At 49.9% G+C, this 18,458-nt stretch overlaps 1 long non-coding RNA gene across 4 annotated transcripts; it reads right to left on the bottom strand.

Moving 5' to 3' along the window:
• Positions 1 to 6,125: 6,125 nt before the first annotated feature.
• On the bottom strand, positions 6,126 to 9,777 carry LOC119260229 (uncharacterized). 4 transcript variants are annotated; one of them, XR_005128723.2, is made up of 5 exons: positions 9,655 to 9,777; positions 9,144 to 9,251; positions 7,398 to 7,628; positions 6,582 to 6,675; positions 6,126 to 6,463 (listed from the first exon to the last, which is right to left on the bottom strand). It is a non-coding gene; the product is annotated as an uncharacterized LOC119260229 (long non-coding RNA). The 4 variants fall into 4 exon arrangements; XR_008551319.1 differs by lacking the exon at positions 9,655 to 9,777 and adding an exon at positions 9,433 to 9,598; XR_008551320.1 differs by lacking the exon at positions 9,144 to 9,251.
• Positions 9,778 to 18,458: the final 8,681 nt, after the last annotated feature.

Here is an 18,458-nt window from a genome sequence, read left to right on the forward strand (position 1 = left end):
ATCTATTTCTCTGGCCCCTAATGTTCTAGGATGAGTGGTGGTGGGGCTGGAGTCCATGTGACAGAGGAAGATGGGAACCAGCCAGCCTACTCAGAGGTGGCCTTTGAGCAGCTGACCAGCTAGCTTCCACGGCCTTTCCATTTCTGTGCCTCTGGAGCGCAGGCGGGTGTGTTCCAGAAGCTCTGCCAAAACACAGGCCCCCTTAGCACCTCTTCTGCTGCAAACCAACTGAAATAGGCTTGGAGCTTCAGTTTCCTCAATGTAAGGTGGGGCGTGCAGAAACCCCAGTGAGACTGGGTAGGAAGGGAGGATGGCGCCTCCTCCCACAGGTCCTGCTACAGTCTGTCTGCCCCAGAGTGTGTCAGGCTCTGCAACTCCTGGGCAGGGTCCCTCAGGCTTCTAAAGATGAGGACTTAAAGATTCCTCTGGCTGTAGCATCACCCTAGCTCTGCCCACACTGCCTTGTGGGTTAGTAAATCTCCCAGGTAGTCACAAGGCAGCTTAGGCTTTGGAGTGGGGAGAAGGAGAGAAAGGATTCTGGTAAGGGTGTTCTGCCCTGATTGGACCTAGTGATTCTGGGAGCCTTTCCTTAAGTGCCCTTTTTTGGGACAAGCAGGCCAGCTGAGTACTCAGGCTTAGTGTGACTCAGTACTCAGAAAGAAACTAGTGGTCAGGGGACGGTGCCCAGGGTGTGAGAGACAGCGGATGCCACAGCTGTGTTTTCAGAGATAGGATCAAGGGTCACAGAACAACTAAGTGATACCTCTTCTGGGCTCACTCCATTGCCATGGGGTCCTCACCATCTCTACCTACAGGCCCCAGACTGCTGTTCTGCTCACAGCTGTCGGAGCTCCACATTGCAGGTAGAGCCAGGTCCCAGTTTGGGGAGTTGTTGAGGGTCAAACAACTACTTAAGAAAAAACACAAATGCCAGGAAATGCTGCCCCCAGTAGGTATTCAGAGACGCCTCACCCCTCGGGACTAGCAGGAGAGCCCAGAAAATGACCCTGCTCTTGATCTCATAACCCCAGGAAATTCCGCTTAAAGTCTAACTTGAAGCCACTGGGTTATCAGTGAACTCACTGCAACGAACGTGAGTAAAGGGATCCTCAGTGTCAACAGAGAGTAGTAATTATGGTAGGCAGGGCATGAGGAAGAGAAGCCACAAGGACCCTTGGTCTTTGCCCTGCCCTAATCTCACTGAGGACCCCTGATACTTGGCCCAGCACATCTTTGCCCCCCAGTGTTCTTACCTTGTCTGTGTGACCTTTCTTTGGTTAAGGTCTTTTGATCTGGAGAGAGGGTGGTGGAGGGAAGGGGCAGAAGGAAAGGGACATTGTGGGGGAGGGAAAGAGGGAGCTTTCAGATCCATGTAAATCTCTTCCTGCCCACCTCTCATATAGAGTAAGTTTCTGGGATCCCTCTGACCACCTGTGAGGTGGGGACAGCAATCCTTTCCAAGGTGTTCTGAGATACCCTAGGAACTAGTGCAGGTATAGAGGGTAGAATTAGGATGAATCACTCCCAATGTGTCTGCCTACAAAAGGGGACCATAGTGAGGTGTCTAGAAACTTCTGGTGAGCCAAGCCCTCTAGAATATCAACAGTTTGGTGGGGACCAACTCCCCTTCATGCAGCCCCACCTGGCCTTGTTTGCAACAGGTTGAAAAGCTCCTAGGAGAGGCCCTTGGGTCCTCTAAAGCGCAGAAGTCCCCACTCAAGCACCAGTCTTTGAAGGTCAGCTTTACTCCTCTCTGTATTACCGTATCTTAAAAATACAAATTGGCTTATTTCTTACTCTTTTCCTGCTGTGCTTACCTTGTCAATCACTATCTTGAGGCAAGGTGTCTGGAAACTCAGACAGGGCAAGGGCCAGGTCTTATGGCTAGTGCAAGGCAGGTTCAGTTCAAAGTGTGAAACCAAACTCTAGTTTTTTTTTTTTTTTTTTTTTTTTTTTTATAGAGGCATGCTTTATTTATTTGTTTGCTGGTTTGTTTGTTTGTTTTGTTTATACATGCACTGGGTACAGAGAGAATTCACCAGAGCCAGAGCGGGGAGCAGAGCAGGCAGAAGGACCGAAGTACACTGCTGAGGGGAGCAGCGGGCGGCAGGAGAGGTCTGCACGCCATGTGGGACCCTCCTCTGGTGGCCGGGGAGCAGCCGGGGATCGAACCGGCGCCGCAGAGGCCGCGCGCAGCCTCGCAACCCAGCGCTCAACCGCTGCGCCACCGGGGAGGGCCAAACTCTAGTTTTTTTTCTGACTAAACTTTTGTGCACATTACAGAGCAGCAAAATATTACTTGAAGCCCTCACTGGGAATTGCTGGGTACCATTTCCTTTATGGGGATTCTGGAAGACCCAGAAGAAGAGATAATACAAGAGTTTCAAAGAGAGGGTTCCCATCTGATGGGAATAGGTACTCCTGCAGGAGGGAGGCCTGAGGGTAGCCTGAGGTAGTCACCCCAGAGACCTGGCCATTTGAGCGGCCCCTCACTACCTCCATTGCCCCCAGCTTTGGTGGGGTGACCGTGGAGTCTCAGCTAGGGTAGAGTAAAATTGGTCTGTTCATGTCCCATGGAAGTTTCCTTGGGGCTAAGACAGTGCTTCTGGGCAGTTTCCGGGTGGGACAAAGCAGCAGCCAACCTTGGCATTGGCTCCAGGTGTCAGGTAAACCCAGCAGAGGGCTGCACATTGCAGCCCTGGGCTCAATGGAAGGACATAGCCCACGGGTTCCCAGAAGGTGGCGCCAGAGGCCAGAGCAAGCCTGCCAGCAGAGGGCGGGGCCGCCGAGTCGGGCTGTGGGCGGAGTTAGACCTGGGTGCGGCCAGGGGTGGGCGGGGTCAAGGCCCCCCAGGGAGGAGAGGGCGGGACCTCGCCTCGAGCAGAGCTGCGACGACGGCGTGGAGTTGGACCAAGGCCTAAGGCTGGCGGGGCGGAGTGGCTGTGGGCAGCTGAGACCGCCGGGCTGGCTGCCGGGAGCTGCTGAGTTAGGCCTCACTCTGGAGGTATAGCTGGGTGAGTCTTTCGTTTAGCCACACCTACGCAGTTCCTGAGGGCGTTGAGGCGATGCTAGCTGGGATTCGGATCCTGTCGGTGGTGATAGGAGGGGCAAGTATGGACCCCAGGCGTCTGAATAACTTCTCCTGCGACCCCACCAGCAACCCTCAAGTTCAGATGTGCATTACTTGAACAAACAAGCGCCCTTTCTGTGTACACTCCCTCCCCTTCACTTTTGTATGCCTCCAGGCTTCTACCGGTGGCGGCTAGCGCTCAGTAGGGCTCGGCCTATGTCTTAGGCTCTCCAAGTCTCCACTCCCTCCAGCCTGAGAGCTTCTGATTTCACGACCTAAAAAATGCTATGGGCTCTGGGAGGGTCCTAGATGGAAGATGTCTCCAGTTGCTTGATGGGTGGCCCCTCTAGTCCGTGCCCCACATTTGGCACTGGAAGCAGATGGGCCGGGGCAGCAGATAACTTTCTCTGGGTTGATCCTGGGCACCCTAAAGCCCCAACGAACACCTTGACCAAAGTTGTCACCACAGCTTTGGGCACATGCTTAGGATGGCAGGGGACATCTAGTTGGCAGCTGGCCAGAACTCTGTATTGGACTTCCTGTGTCCAATACAGTGATTTGAGGCTACTTGTTACACGACTGAGGGTACTTGTTGCCTTCTGTCCTCACTGTATCACAGCCTCAGGCATTAGGGGACAAAGGCCAAGTTTGGGACTTGCCAAAATAGCTGCTCCCTTCCAGGGTTCATTCCTGCTTCCTCCAGGACCTCTGTCATAAAAGGTCTTGGGAGAGAAAGGTGAATGGACTGGCTGTGACAAGCAGCCAGGGGTGGGGAGCTCCAATCTGGAGCTCCAGGTTGGAGCACCCCACCCCTGGAGGTGGCAACAGATTGTCTCTGGGTGTGCCTGAAGGATTATAATCAGCTTTGTCCCAGATGAACTCATTCTCAGGACACATGCCTTGTTGGACTGGGCAAAGAGCTTGGACTGGTGGATGCTAAGGGGATGAAATTCCACTCTTGTTTAAGGAACATGTGGTGTGTGTGGGGAGAGTGAGGGAGGGAAGGCAGCTTTGTCTTCTTGTGTCCAATACAGTGATTTGAGTGCAAATTAAAAGCTGAGGAGTCATTCACTGTGATCCCAATGGCTCCAACTCAGCAACCACTATGTCCCCCAAACCCTGCCCTAGATTCCAGCATCAGTTTTCTACTGGCCAGGCAGGGCCAGGAGGTCATATTCACCCTGTGAGCCCCAAGGAGATCTGGAAGCGTGCTTGGTTGGCATCACCAAAGTTTAGGAGAGGACCGGGTTCATCTGAACACATAACTTTTCTGCTATTTTGGTGGAAAATGGAGGATGTGCTTTATCCAGCCTTATTAGGAACTCCTCAGACTGCACTCTCATGTCCTTGTCAAAAAGACCACCTTCCCAGATAGCTGAAGCCCATGCCAGGTCTCTCAGCTGGAGGGGTAATTAGTACATAAATAGCATGGTAATCCAGATGTTGCTGCCCAAGTGATACCGGTTGCCACCCAGCCCAGTACCTGGGGCACCAGGGAGAGCTTTCCTCAGAAACTCCGATGCCTGGATATTACTTCAGTCCTCACTGCTTGGCCTGGTGGTGCTTTGGCCATATCCACCACCAGAGGACAGAACAGCGGTCATGCACTGAGGGTCAGAAGCCAAGCCCTCTAGGTCAGGGCCTGTCTGAGCAGCAGCCAGGCATGACCAGACCTGGAGAGTGCAAGCTCTGTGAGGGTAGAGTAGGTTCAACGATCTTGGTTTCTGCTGCATATGTGGGTTCTAGCACGGTGTTATTCTTGTCCTAGGACTCAAATGTAATTGGAATTTCTATTTAATGGAATTGAAATCATCTATCCTGGCAGAGGCCTCAGGGGCTATGGACCTTTCTACTTGCCATAAGAGTATTGTTTCGCCATCCAAGACCCCTCCCCTCCCTGATTCTGTCCATCCTCCTACAGGGCTGGAACTCTTCCAGCAGTCCCTGGAAGTTTCCTGGGCAGTCAGGAAAGATGATGGGACAGACAAGCTCTATCACTATACACTTTGAGCTGGACAAAGATGAAAGTCGGTAGAGAGAGTGGCTGCATCCCATGCCTGAAATCCTGGTGGTAAAGGGTGATTCTCAGTAATGTGATTGGGTTTATAGTAGTAGAGCCACAGAAGGCCCCCTCTAAGGGATTTCCATGAACACGTGGAACTGAACCTGCTGGAAGGACTGAGCAAGATACCCCTTCCCCTGAAGTGACCAAGTCATATCTAAACTTCTGTTGCCTGGGGTAGGACATGTGGACTTGTTAGGAGAAGGCATCAGGTTTTCCATCTGGGCCTGGTCTATCCCTCCACCCCCATGTATGGTACAGAGTGGAAATCCTAGTGGAAAGGATGGCAATAAGGATTGAAGTGGCACTTTTTTTTTAGGTTATGAGAAATGATTTGTGTGTTTGTCTCTTTCCTCTGCAAACTGAGCTCATCCAGGGAAGATCTACCTCTGAATCTGGCACCGAGTTGGAGCTGGGTATGCAGTGGCTGAAGGAGGATAAGCTCAAGCACACACAAATGAAACAGGCAAAGTCAACCCAGAGGCCTAACTAGGGGAGTTTAGAAGGGCAAGGCAAACTGCATGTTTTGACTTGGATACTTACATCTTGGAGAAACCCTGGTTTCCTTATTTTTCCTTGTCATAACAAGCCCTCAGAAGCACATAACTGTAATAGCAAAGGGGTTTAATTAGCTTTCTTGGGAGCAATGCATAGGCGGTGGGGTTAGGCTGGTGGTAAACATTTCTGATGATTTTTTTTTAGTGGCTTTTAAAACATACTGTAAGTAAAGATTTGTACATTGCAACAGGAAAGGAATTATGCAGACAAGGCATCAAGCAAATCTTGTGTCTTCCAGCTTCGTTTCCTTTTCCTACTCTACCAAGGGCCATAGGCTTGTCTCCCACCATTACTGAGTGCATGGGAAACTTCCAGGGGCTGCTGGAAGAGTTCCTACCTTGTAAAAAAGGACAGATGGGGGAGGGGTGGGACCTCTGATGGGGAAGCAACACTCTTGCTGCAAGTAGAAAGATATCACACAGCTGTTTTGCATACTGAGAGATTTGTTTATTTACTTATCAAGAACAGTCAATGCTAGTGAATTCTAGGTGAGTGTGGAAAACCCTCATATACAAGAAAGATCATCCAGGCCAATCCAGGTGGGCTGCTGTGCAGGACACAGATGGGTCTCATCTGTAACCTCATACCAGCCTGAAATATCTTATTCCCCATGTTAGTGGGTGGTGTCAACAAAGCTCAGCCAGGAGGAAAGCCTTCTGTTTCTTCCTTCCTTCCTCTTCGGTTCTGTTTTCCCATCCCAGAGGAAGAGTGGAGACAGGGAGCCAATTTCCTGAACTGATACTCACCGGGAGGTGAGACAGGGCTCAGCAGCACTAGAACGAAATGAAGAGTGTGGAGCTCAGGGGATCCCTTAGTTAGGAGCCAGCTCTCCCAGCTCCCAGCCTCTCTGGAAGAGTCCAGATCCCATGGCACCCTGTAACCCATGACTACCCTCAGTCATCCTTCTTCACTCTCTGCTTCCTCTTGCAAATTTTGCCATTCTTCTTCATCCCTGCCTGTCGCCATCTTTGGACCCTGAGCCTCTCTGTGGAAGAAAGTAGCAGCCCAGAGTGAAATGGACGTGGGGAAGCAGGAAAGCCCCAATGTCTACACTGTGCCCATTTTCACCTTCCTGGAGCTGATCTGCATATTGCCTTGTCCATGACCCAACCGGCCTTGAGTGCAGCTCCTGGAGCCCTGCCAGGTCTTTATTCTCCCAAGATTTTCCTTCGAATGACTAATCACTTCCACAAATCCCAGCAGTAAATTCGCTCTAACTGAGCCTTTTCCCACCTGGATGTATCCCCTCCCTCCCCCCCCCCCCACTCTTGGCCACCCCTGATTGCATTGCCCCTCTGGTTTTCTACAAGTGACTGAGAATGCAGACTGGAAAAGTAAGTGGATGTGTGTTCATCCATCAGTTTTATTTTGGCATATGAATTGCTTCTTCTCTCATCCAGCCTTTCTCCATATCACACTCAAGTGGGAAGACATTACCTTCAGTCAGTGAAATTTAGGGAAATTCCTGCTGGGTCTCCAGGCCCATGCAGTCCCTAGCCAGGCAGCAGCTGGATCCAGGAAGGATGGTACTAACCATACCACACAGCTGTTTTGCACACAGATTTGTTCATTTACTTATCATAAAGAACAGTCAATGCTAGTGAATTCTCCTAGGTGAGTGTAGATGTCTCATCTATGAGTCCTCCAATGAGGAGAAACTCTGAAGGCAACCTCAGGACCCTCCCTGGTACTTAATAAGTCAAGAACCTAAATGCGCAGGAGCTACAACCAAAGGTTCCTCTGGGTTGCCTTGAAGACTGGTGGTTGATGAAGCCCTTTGGAAGTGCAGATGAAGGAACTGCTCAGAGCACCATGGAGAACTCAGCCCAAACATCAGTCCCTGAGGTCCTGCTAAAGACCAGCCCAGGGGACAGGACAAGTTGTACAAGGTCCTGCTGTTGAGGCGTCTCTAGTCTGATCAAGAGGAAGAAAACAACCCTAGAACAGTGAATAAAAATGGAAAACTGAATTAGAGTCCCAGACAACCCGAGACAAAAACCATCCCATGGCCAGCGGGAGCCCCTAGTCTGAATTCCAGGCTGGATGCAGGTAGGGCAGGCATATTCCTGGGGACTTTTTTCTCAGAAGACATGGAACTGAGAATTTGAAAGGAAGGCAGAGGCGCCGTTCACCCATACTTCCTGGTCCTCCTGATTCCACTGTGCTGTCCTTTGGGTCTGCACCAAGGCAGCAGAGACTCTGGGGGTCAGCTAACAGGCAGGAATTTGCGCTGTGAAGGGCAACTCCCCAGGCCTGGTGGCTGGGTAGGGCTAATTACCCCCATAGGAACCAGGAACATGTTGATTTAAATCTGCGGAAAGCCGCAGCTCCCATGACTTTTACAGAAACAGAAAACAAACATCCTTCTCTCCAAGTAGCCCAACTCACACCTGACTGGTGTGTCTGTGAAGCCAGAGAGTCTGGGTGGGGCTAAGATCAGGTCATTAGCTTGCCTATATTGCCTATATTCATGTTCCTCTCTAGGAGAAAAGGTGCGGCACCAACCCTCTGAGCCCAGACCACTCACTAGAGACAATAAGAGTTGGTCATGTGTATGCCAGGTACTTGCCCTTGTTTTACTTAGATCAGCACGTCACCCTCACAACCCCCTATGTTAGAAGGGCTAGTGTTATCATAACTTTGCAGGCTAGGCAATGGAGGCTTGGTGAGCCCGTGGCAGTCGCCTAGTTTCCATCTGGGAAGGTACGGTGCTGAGATGCAGATCCTTGTGGAGCCTAGATGTGCACCTGTAATCACCAGACACTCAGGAAGCTGATAAAAACATCCTGCAGCACAGGAGGAAACAGCAAGGACATCATGACAGGTGGAGAGGCTCTCATCAACCCAGGGAGTGCCCGCCAGGTCAGACTTCATGGAAACTCCTTCCCAGAGGCCGGAAGGAGCAATTTGGAGTGTATAGAAGACTCAGCCAGGGTCGGTCCATCAGGCTGGCTATCAGTGCTCACTGATCCCTGGATTATTCCAGGTCAGGTCAGAACTGATGACACCCCATCTGATGCATTCTTCATTGTTAGGAGAATTAAATGGGTTTGTAAAATAGGTCCAAGTGTACTCAAGTACATAGCCATGATTTATGAAGCCAGGAATTGTTTGGAATATAGTCTGGCTCTTCTAGGAAGTGTTCTCCCTCAGGAAAGCACAGGCTTATGTGAGAAGCCATGAAGCAGATCACTGAGTAATATGCAAACACTGTAAAAATGTGGTAATGGAAAGCTAGTTTGGTGAGCTCTCAGATTAATGAGAGGTGGCCTGCAGCCCCTCACCTAGACAGTCCCTGGGAGCCATAGCTCAAGATCTTCTTCCATCCCCAAGGTCACTGTCCCAAGGCCTGCTGAGGCTAACATCCAGCTGGCTTCAGGGCAGCCCTGACACACCCTCCATCTTTTCCAGGTAGGCTTCCTGGGGCTCTTGTCCGGTGGGACCAGGACTCACCATGAATTCCAGATGGTTTCCATTGTCATCTGGATATTCACTCCCTAGCTGGCCTTGGAGACTGTCACAGTCCGGCCTCATCACCCAGTATCCTCTTTCTACATCCTTCTGTTAGGGGAAAAGGATGTCCTAAAGCTAATTGCATACAGGCTTTGTGGACTCCACCCCCACTCCAGACCAAAGCCAAAAGACACTGGTGAGGACCCACAGCCAGGCAACCCGTTTTATATGGGGATTGCTCCGTAACACTTCCATGACTTTGCACCTCTGAAGACCCCTGTTCGTTTACCTTTTCGACTCCTAAATATCCTTTCAGGTCACACTGGAGTGGCTCCTCTCAGAGGCCTGTCCCTAAGAAGCCTACCAGCTAACGTACTGAGGTTACACGAAGGAGAGACACCCCCCGCCGGCCCGCCCCGCCCTTCCAAGCTCCCCAGGACAGGAAGCGCCACTGAATCCAGAGGAAGGCACGGTGTGACACCTCCACCCCCCTTTTCCGGCCTCTTCTCACGCGGGGTGGACGGCTCCCGCCAACTCCTGCGGGGCTCCAGGTAACACGCCGGCTGCGTTGGTCCCCAAAAGCGCATGCGCTCGCTCTGGTGGCAGTTTCCCGGCGACCCCGCCGCGAGCTCTTGGACACGCGTCCTCTCGGGCTGGCGGGAGCGCGCGTGAGGGGTGGTGGTGTTGGGGGGAGCATGTGCAGGGAAGGGGCGCGCGGGACGCCTGTGCGCATGCGCAGCGGCAGGCGGAGGCGCGAGCTGAGCTGGGAGATGGCGGCGGCGAGCGTGTGAGCAGCCGCCCGGGAGCCGCCGGCCCGGGCCCAGCACTACCCCAACCCCGCCCGCCCTCCTGCCCGCCATGGGCAACGAGGCCAGCTTGGAGGGTGGCGCTGGCGATGGGCCGCTGCCGCCCGGAGGCCCGGGTCCGGGCTTGGGCCCCGGCGCTGGGAAGCCGCCTTCAGCACCGGGCGGCGGCGGACAGCTCCCCGCGGCGGGCGCGGCTCGGGTGCCTGCGGGACCACCCGGCCCCGGCGCGGGCCCTGGCCCCGGCCCTGGCGGCCCCGGCCCGGGCAGGTAAGCGCGCGTCGCGGCACCCGGGGTGGGGGTGGGGGGCGGGGAGCTGCAGTCTGAGGCCGGGGCCAGGGCCCGCCGTCCACGGTCTGGTTGGACAGCTAGGTCGGAGTCTGGTCGCACTTTGAATGCATCCCCCTTGGGGTGAACTAAGTGGTCCTGCCAAGTGACCCTCCCTTTCCGACCTCCCTGTCTTGGCAAGGCAGGGTGGTGAGCGCAGGGTCAGCTGGGGCCTACAGACCATGACTCCGTCACGAACCCCAAATTCTCTTCCCCCCAAAGCTGGACTCAGGAGGGGCTTATGTAACCTCACTCTGTTCCCTCTGCACTGGGAAATAGTGGGATGGAAAACGTCCACTCTGTCTGCATGTGTCCATTGTGTTGGGTCGAGGAAAGAGCACAATGGGAGTGGCTGTCAGGAAAGATAATTGTCACTGTGAGGAGCAGAGAGACATAGAAATTGTTGAACCATGAACTTGGTCATGTGCTGTCCTCAGGTATTTAGTAACCATAACCATCTTGGGAGGGAGGAAAATGCCTCTGGACACCAAAAGGTAGTTATTTAAGCTCAGCGATACTAACAGGTCATGTGCTTTCACCAAGGTTTAGTAAAAACACTTTGGGGTGAAGTAAAAATGGTGTCGAATCATCTGGCACCGGATATGTTCCTGTTGTCTTATGATTTTTATTACCACCTCAAGCCAGTGGAAAAGCGTGAAATCCACACAGACTACTTCAACTAGAACATGAATGACCAAATACTGTGAAGACAGTTTGTTTAGAATTTATGCCAATCTAGTTTCTAAAAAAGTCAAGTGGTTCTGAATGCAGTGGAAGAGAATACCAATATGTAATAAATCAGTAGACCAAAAACTCAGGAAAGCTACCAAGAGACAACAGAATAAAATGAAGGTATTATCTTTACGCCAGATATGCCTGGGGAGTAGCAAAACCAGGAGTGCTTATGTCTTCGTGTGAGTCTGCTGATAATGATGCCTTGGTGTGGGAGCTCACCAGTTGTAAGAGAGCATAATTTTTTATTTTTCAGCTGCCCAACTATGCCTCTGATGTGTTTATCTCCTCAGAAGTAATTTTTTTGACAGCTAATAGTAATGAACAGCTTTTAGTACCCTGAAACCTACCGCAAACAGGCCAGCCTGTGAGCATCCCTTTTAGAGGTGGAATTTGTCCATTTTACATTAGCTATTACAGTAATGCAGTTAGATAGCACACAGTTCTTAACACTGAAAATACCGTCCATTTTGCTATGTGTTGAACTGCTGTTTGAGTTTTAGCTTGAAGGAGGCTCATCCAGGCTTTAGAGCCCTCCCTCCATGGGGAAAGCATCCATAGCTGAATGGAAAAAACCCTTGTTTGGAGAGCTCTTTAGATGGGGAATTTGACATTTCTCTTCTGGTAACCAAACAGGCTACTCTGCTCATCATTGGTCTGATGTTGTAGAGCCCAGAATGTGAAATTTTATAAGGATGGAAAGGAGGATGGTGTCTCTTGCTCGTGTTCCTTTTTACTGTTTCACTTCCCTCTATCTGAGTTTTGCTACAGGGCTAAACCCCAGCATGGGTTAGAGGAACCATGGCTCCTGCTGGATCAGCAGTCACATAATCTCTCTCCTGGCTGTGGGTAAGGCTCACAAATGGGCCTGTGGCGCCAAGGTCCTGTGGCTGTCAGGCTCAGGGTGTGAGCTGTTTGTCCCTAAAGCTCAGGACTAGGGGAATTTACTCTTCTAAGCTGAAGCTCAGTTTGTCACAGCATTTCAGCTGAGCAGCACCTCCATGGCTTACCTTTCCTTCAGCATCAGAATGGTTTCTGCTTCCTCTCACCAGAGCGTCTCAGGTACCTGATGCCAAATTTAGCATGTTCTGTTCTGAGATGCCGCTGAACAGATTGGCCCATTGATGGAGAAAAAACCCTGTGGCATGTGCTTCTGGGCATTCAGGGAAAGAGCATTAGCTCAGTTTCCAGCAAGCTTGTGAATTTGGGAGCAGTTGGAAACCTCATAGAGGTAGGTGGAAGGTGAGGTAAGGGGGAAGATCATTTTACTAACCCCAGAGGGAAACAGAATTAAGATTTTGGGGAAGCTGAATCCTGACTCTTTCCTGTTGCCATATTACCCCTTGTCACCCCAGGCTGAATTAGTCTTTTCCTGCTCATACTCAGCTCACTTGGGCTCTGTGAGGGGGTGGCTACAGCATTTGTGGCTGAAGAGCCTGACCTGAATTCCATGAGTAGCAGCACCACCACATCCATGTACCACTTAGCCCTTTTGGATGATTCGGCACTATGGACATTGGAGAGTTCTACAAGGCGGGGCTCTCTGCTTCTGGTCTAAGGGGTGTATTTACAGTTATATAGGTTCTGCTTAGCAGAAGATCAGGGAAGGCTGAACGCTGCCCCAGGCTCCACTATCCAAACTGTGTGAGCTGCGTCTTCCTAAAGGAAGGGAAACCTTTCATTCATGTATACAGTCATGGATACAGTTACCTGTTTTTACAGAGGTATGCAGCGAAGTGCTCAAGTCGATAAGGTTTTACCCATGCCAAACCACCAATTCAAGATGAAATTTTATCAGCCCAGGAAGCACCTTTAATTAAAAAATTGCACAAAGCAGCCGTGTAGATCAGTGGCAGACTGTCTCATCTACACCAGTCTTGTGCTTTGCACGTATTTTGACATTTGCAAATTCATCTTCAGTCAATCAGCCAAGGTGTATTTATCAGTACCAAAAATAGGCTCTATGCTGGACTTCGTGTAGGATCTGAAAGGGCATCCAGTGCTCCCTGTTCTCTAGTACTTTGCAGTCTGGTTGATCAGACATCTCTGGAAGAGACAAATCATTGAAGGATTCTATGAGCAACACTGTGGGCAGTTCAGTGCTGGGAAGTGTCAAATAGGCAGTACTTATAGAAGCAGTGTCAAGTTAGAAGAGAGGCAGAGCCAGGCTTCAAAAGGCATGCTGGAAAAATAGTGGTGAGAGGTAGAGAAAGGCAGAAATGGCATATGGGTGTGGCCTAAACACGTAGAGAGAGTGAGCAGAATGGGACCGAGTTCAGGAGTATGGAGGAGAGGTGGGATGAACTGGAGGAGGCATCTCTTTATTACCCTTCGAAATCTCTGATCAAGGTTGAGGTTGCCTCTTGCTCACTTCCAGCCCATATGCCATGGAGACATTGTGAGCCAAAGACAGCTGGACACAGAGTACCTGCTCATTTGTGGGAAGGTGGAAAGGGCTGCTCTGAGAGCCACACCCCGAGTTCCTTTCTTGAAGTGGGTGGTCAGGTGCAGTATCTCCGGTCTGCAATTAACCAGACTTGTTATAATAAGTCAGCTAACAACCAGAGTCTGGAAAAATCTGAGACTAATTTGTAAGGATAAAATGAAAGCACACAATTGCTAGGTTTGGAAATAATGGTCAATGGTCCTTTACCATTTAGAGATCACGTTGGCCCTGGTGGCAGGATTCTCATGGAGGACATGTCATGGGGTTTGCATTAAAGTCATCTAACTTCTGAGTGGTGATGATATCTAAATTTCACTCAAAGCAGGCAGCCATTTTTGTACCGTGTCAGGGAGAGGTGGTTATGATAATACAGTTGTTCCCAGTATTATTCACATTGATAATATGCTGCTGATTTTAAAAAGTGTGGAGATATTAGGGGAGAGAAAGGCTATCTTTAAAAAGTGTTATAGAAAACTTCAAATGTACATTAGAGCAAAGAGAATAAGCTAACAAACCCCCGTGTTCCCATTGTTCATTCACAGCCATCATCAACTCTTGACTGACCAAGTTTATCTCTCTCACTTTCCCTCCTGGAAGCAACTTCCAGATAGCCCAATGTATTATCAATATTTCATTATGTATTTCCACAAAATAAGGCCTTTGTGTGTTACCGCAGCATCATAGTCACATCCAAGCAGACTAACAATCCCTGTTTTTTTTTTTTTTTAAGAATTATTTTTTTTTCTAAGATTTATTTATTTATTTATTTATACAAGCACTGGGTACAGTCAGAAGCGCGGGAGGGTGAGAGAATTCACCAGAGCCAGAGCGGGGAGCAGAGCAGGCAGAAGGACCGAAGTACACTGCTGAGGGGAGCAGCGGGCGGCAGGAGAGGTCTGTGCGCCATGCGGGACCCTCCTGGCCGGGAGCAGCCGGGGATCGAACTGGCGCTGCAGAGGCTGCGGGCAGCTTCACAACCCAGCACTCAACCTTTGCGCCACTGGGGAGGCCCTAACAATCCCTGTTTAATCTCAGCAAAAATCAGTTTTTATGATTATCTTAGGAATTTATTTTCACAGTTGGTTTGTTGGAACTGTAATCTAATGCATTTAATTTGTTTGATGTATCTCTTCCATTTCTTTAAACCTATAGCTTCCTTCTGTTTTCCTCTAGTCATTTATGATTGGAAAGGGTATCATTTGTCCTAAGGTATTTCGTATTCTGGATTATGCGATTGTATCCCTCTGGTGTCATTTAAGATATTCCTCTGTCCTCTGTTTACCCATAAACTGGGAATTATATCTAGAAGCCATTCAGATTCAAATTTAATTCTTTTGGCCAGGAAATTTTAGGTTTTTATTTTTTATTTTATTTTTTTAAAGGTTTATTTATTTATGCATACAAGAACAGGGGTACAGGCCAGAGGTGTGGGCGGTGAGAGGATCCACCAGAGACAGAGTGGAGAAAGAACAGGCAGATTGACTGAAGTACACTGCTGAGGGGAGCAGCAGGCGAGTCAGGAGAGGTCTGCTGTGCCATGTGGGTTGTTCCCTGGCCAGCCGGGGATTTGAACTCATGCTGTAGTGGCTGCGCACAGCTTCACAGGTTGCACCTTAACCCCTTGTACCACCAGAGAGGCCCCAATTTTAGGTTTTTAAAAGAGAATATGTTGAGGGCTTTTGACAGGAAGAACTGGGAGTTCAGTCAATGTAGAGCCAGAATTTGCATGAGTGTGGTAAGCAAGGAACAGTGCACTGGGTCACTTTCCTGTTCTTTTCCTAAAGTTTTTCTCCTTTGAGTTGGTTAGGATATGAGTTTCAGAAGACAAAACTTTCAGAGGTTCCAGGGTCATGCTTTTCTACCTCAGTTTTGGGGCGCTCTCCGTGCATATGTAAGGAGGAGGGCTGCTAGGAGACAGGATTTGGGCTCCTATAAATCCTCTCTCTTGTCATTAATCCTGTGTGTCTAAAATGGGGCCCCTTCTCTTGTTAGTGATGGAGGTGGGGAGGGACAGACCTTGCCATGTATGGGCTATTTGGGGGGAATCTGTTCCTGGGGTCTCTAGCCTATATAAAATAAATTGGAGCTGGCTATGGCAAAACAGTTATAACTACTATTCCTGAATGCCTGCTTCATCACAAGCATGCTTGTAGATGTTTTACACACTTATTCCTCTCTCCACCTGCATAAACTTGCACATCTTTCCTGCTCAGAAATCACAGTTTTAAATGGTGAAATGGTGGCTGAGACCTGCATGCCTGCAGCAAGGGCCCAGTGTCACTTTAGGACTCGAGGCTCTCCTGGTATGCTGGGACATGGTGGAAAATCTAGCGGTGGGGTCTTCTGTCCCAGGCCTCTCAGTTGGTGCCAGGGACATGCATTGCAGGTGTTGATACTGCATTTGTATCAGTGTTCCTTTCCTGCAGGGCTCTTTGCTACCTATTCACCAGTACAATGGTAGAAACTGGTCTTAGCTGGGGGATGAACTGGGACCCTGCCCTCCCAAAATCTGCTGTGGTAATGGAGGTGGAATGTGTTGTCTCCTGCCTTGCAGATTTTGTTTCTAGTGAGGATTTGTTGGCCCCTGACATTCTCTCAGCCCATGTGCCTTATACTTTAGGTTCTGGTCAGCTGTGCCCGTGGGATGGAGCGGGTTAGCCTTCTGCTTGATTCATGTGTGCTGCACCTTGGGACTCAGGCCAGTCACAGGACTGCTCTGATCCCTCCTTCCTATTCTTTGCTCTTATGGGCATATAGGGTTCTGAAGAGAACCTTGCTCTAGCAGACACCCTTTACCTAATACCCCTACTCCATGCCATCAGGGGAGTCACATGGAGGCACATTGGGAGTCTCCGAGGGACTTTTACTCACCCCTGGGATCAAATCCAGAACTGCTTAGAGTGTGAGTCCTGGCTGTTCTTGACATGGGTAGGGCCACTGTCACAGCTATATGTGAAGAAGAGATTTTCCCTGAGGAGAAATAGAAGGGTTGGCTTCAGGATCCCAACTGTTGATGAAAGCAAAGAGCCTCGATAGCCTGTTGATGAGCTCTCACAAAGATTACAGCCTCCCTTTACCCCCCCCCCAATCTGGGACTGCCCCCTGTACTCAGAGAAGCCCAAGTTCTCCAGTGATTCTGGCTTGGAGATGGAACTGTCTCTCCCAAGAATGCTGGAAGAACCAATAAGGCATTGGATGCTTGGGAAGAAAGGGAGGTAAGGAAATTTCCCTGCAGTCCTGCCGTACATTCAATACATGTCTGCATGCAGTACTTGCAAGTAGGTAACAAGGGTTGTTTATACTTTTTATATTTCTACAATTAAATTCTACTTAGAAGTAGAAGGAGTGGTGCAGTGGTTGAGCGCTGGGTTGCGAGGCTGCCTGCGGCCTCTGAAGCACTTGTTCGATCCCCGGCAGCCCGGCGAGGGTCCCACATGGCGTGCAGACCTCTCCTGCCGCCCGCTGCTTCCCTCAGCAGTGTACTTCATCAGTCTGTCTGTTCTGCTCTCCGCCCTGGCTCTGGTGAATTCTCTCACCCTCCCGTGCCTCTGACTGTACCCAGTGCTTGTGTAAATAAATAAATAAATCTTTAAAACAAACAAACAACAAAAAAACCCTGCTTCCTTCGTTCGGGGCTCTCGATATCTGCCGATGTGATGCGTTGGTAGGTGCCATGAGCGCGGACTCGAGTCTGTAATAAACTCCCTTTAAAAAAAAAAAAAAAAAGAAGTAGAAGGAGGGGTCTCCTTGGTGGTGCAAGGGGTTAAGCGTCAGCACTATGAAGCAATCCATAGCTACTGCAGCATGAGTTCGATCCCCGACCAGGGAGTTAACCCACATGGCGCAGCAGACCTCTCCTGTCTCGCCTGCTGCTCAGTGTATTTCAGTTAATCTGCCTGTTCTGTTGTCCACTCTGTCTCTGGTGAGTCCTCTCACTGCCCGCACCTCTGGCCTATACCCCAGTTCTTGTATGCATAAATAAATAAATCTTTTTTTTTTTTTAAAGATTTATTTATTTATTTATACAAGCACTGGGCACAGTCAGAAGCACGGGAGGGCGAGAAAATTCACCAGAGCCAGAGCGGGAACAGAACAGGCAGACTGACGAAGTACACTGCTGAGGGGAGCAGCGGGCGCGGCAGGAGAGGTCTGCCCGCCATGTGGGGCCCTCGCTGGTGGCTGGGGAATGAACCAGCACTGCAGAGGCTGCCGTCAGCTTCGCAGCCCAGCACTCAACCGCTGCACCACCAGGGAGGCCCAATAAATAATCTTTTTTTTAAAAAAAAGGTAGAAGGAGTTCAAAGTAAAATTTTATCCGCATATTCAGGAAACTCTTGTTGAGCATCTTCTGCATGCTTTTCCTGGGGGACCTTTTCCTGAGGAACAAAGGAAAGAGCAGGAAATGGGTGCTGCCCTCAAGGGTGCACAGTTTGGTGGGAGAGAGAGATACAAATCTTAACCCTCAACTTCCTTAAATTAGAGTTTGCTTTGGCTTTCTCTTTGTCTCACAGAGGTAAGACACATGAGAGCGTGATCTAAAGGAATTGTATTATTTCATATTTTAAAATAGTGCAGCATGTATTTGTGTAGTGTTTTACAGCTTACAAAACACATTCACAACATTAGCTTATTCTGTTGGGAGCTCCAGAGGCCTAATATGAGAGATCTAGAAGAACAGCCAGCTAGCTGACTTGAGCAAACTGAAATGCCATACACTGAGCACAGCTGGAGAGCCGCGTCACTTTCCTGCCTCCTGCTCTGAGAAGATGGAAAATTTAGCAAGAGGGTGGGGAGTGCTTGGAGGACAGAAAAGGGCCAGGAAGTAGGACATTTGAGCAAAGGACAGCGTAGTGTGTGATGGGGGTTAAAAATAGTGGAAACCTCCTGGGTGGGGGTCAGAAACTCAGGTTTTAATCAATCCTTAAAACATTGCCCCAAATTGGCTGTACAGGTTGAGTAGGGCCTCAGTTTTTTTCCATATGTAAAATGAGAGATCTAACTAGATGA

This window comes from Talpa occidentalis, unplaced genomic scaffold (genome assembly GCF_014898055.3).
Source record: "Talpa occidentalis isolate TD23 unplaced genomic scaffold, MPIMG_talOcc4v2.1 talOcc4.10, whole genome shotgun sequence".
Lineage (NCBI taxonomy): Eukaryota > Metazoa > Chordata > Mammalia > Eulipotyphla > Talpidae > Talpa > Talpa occidentalis.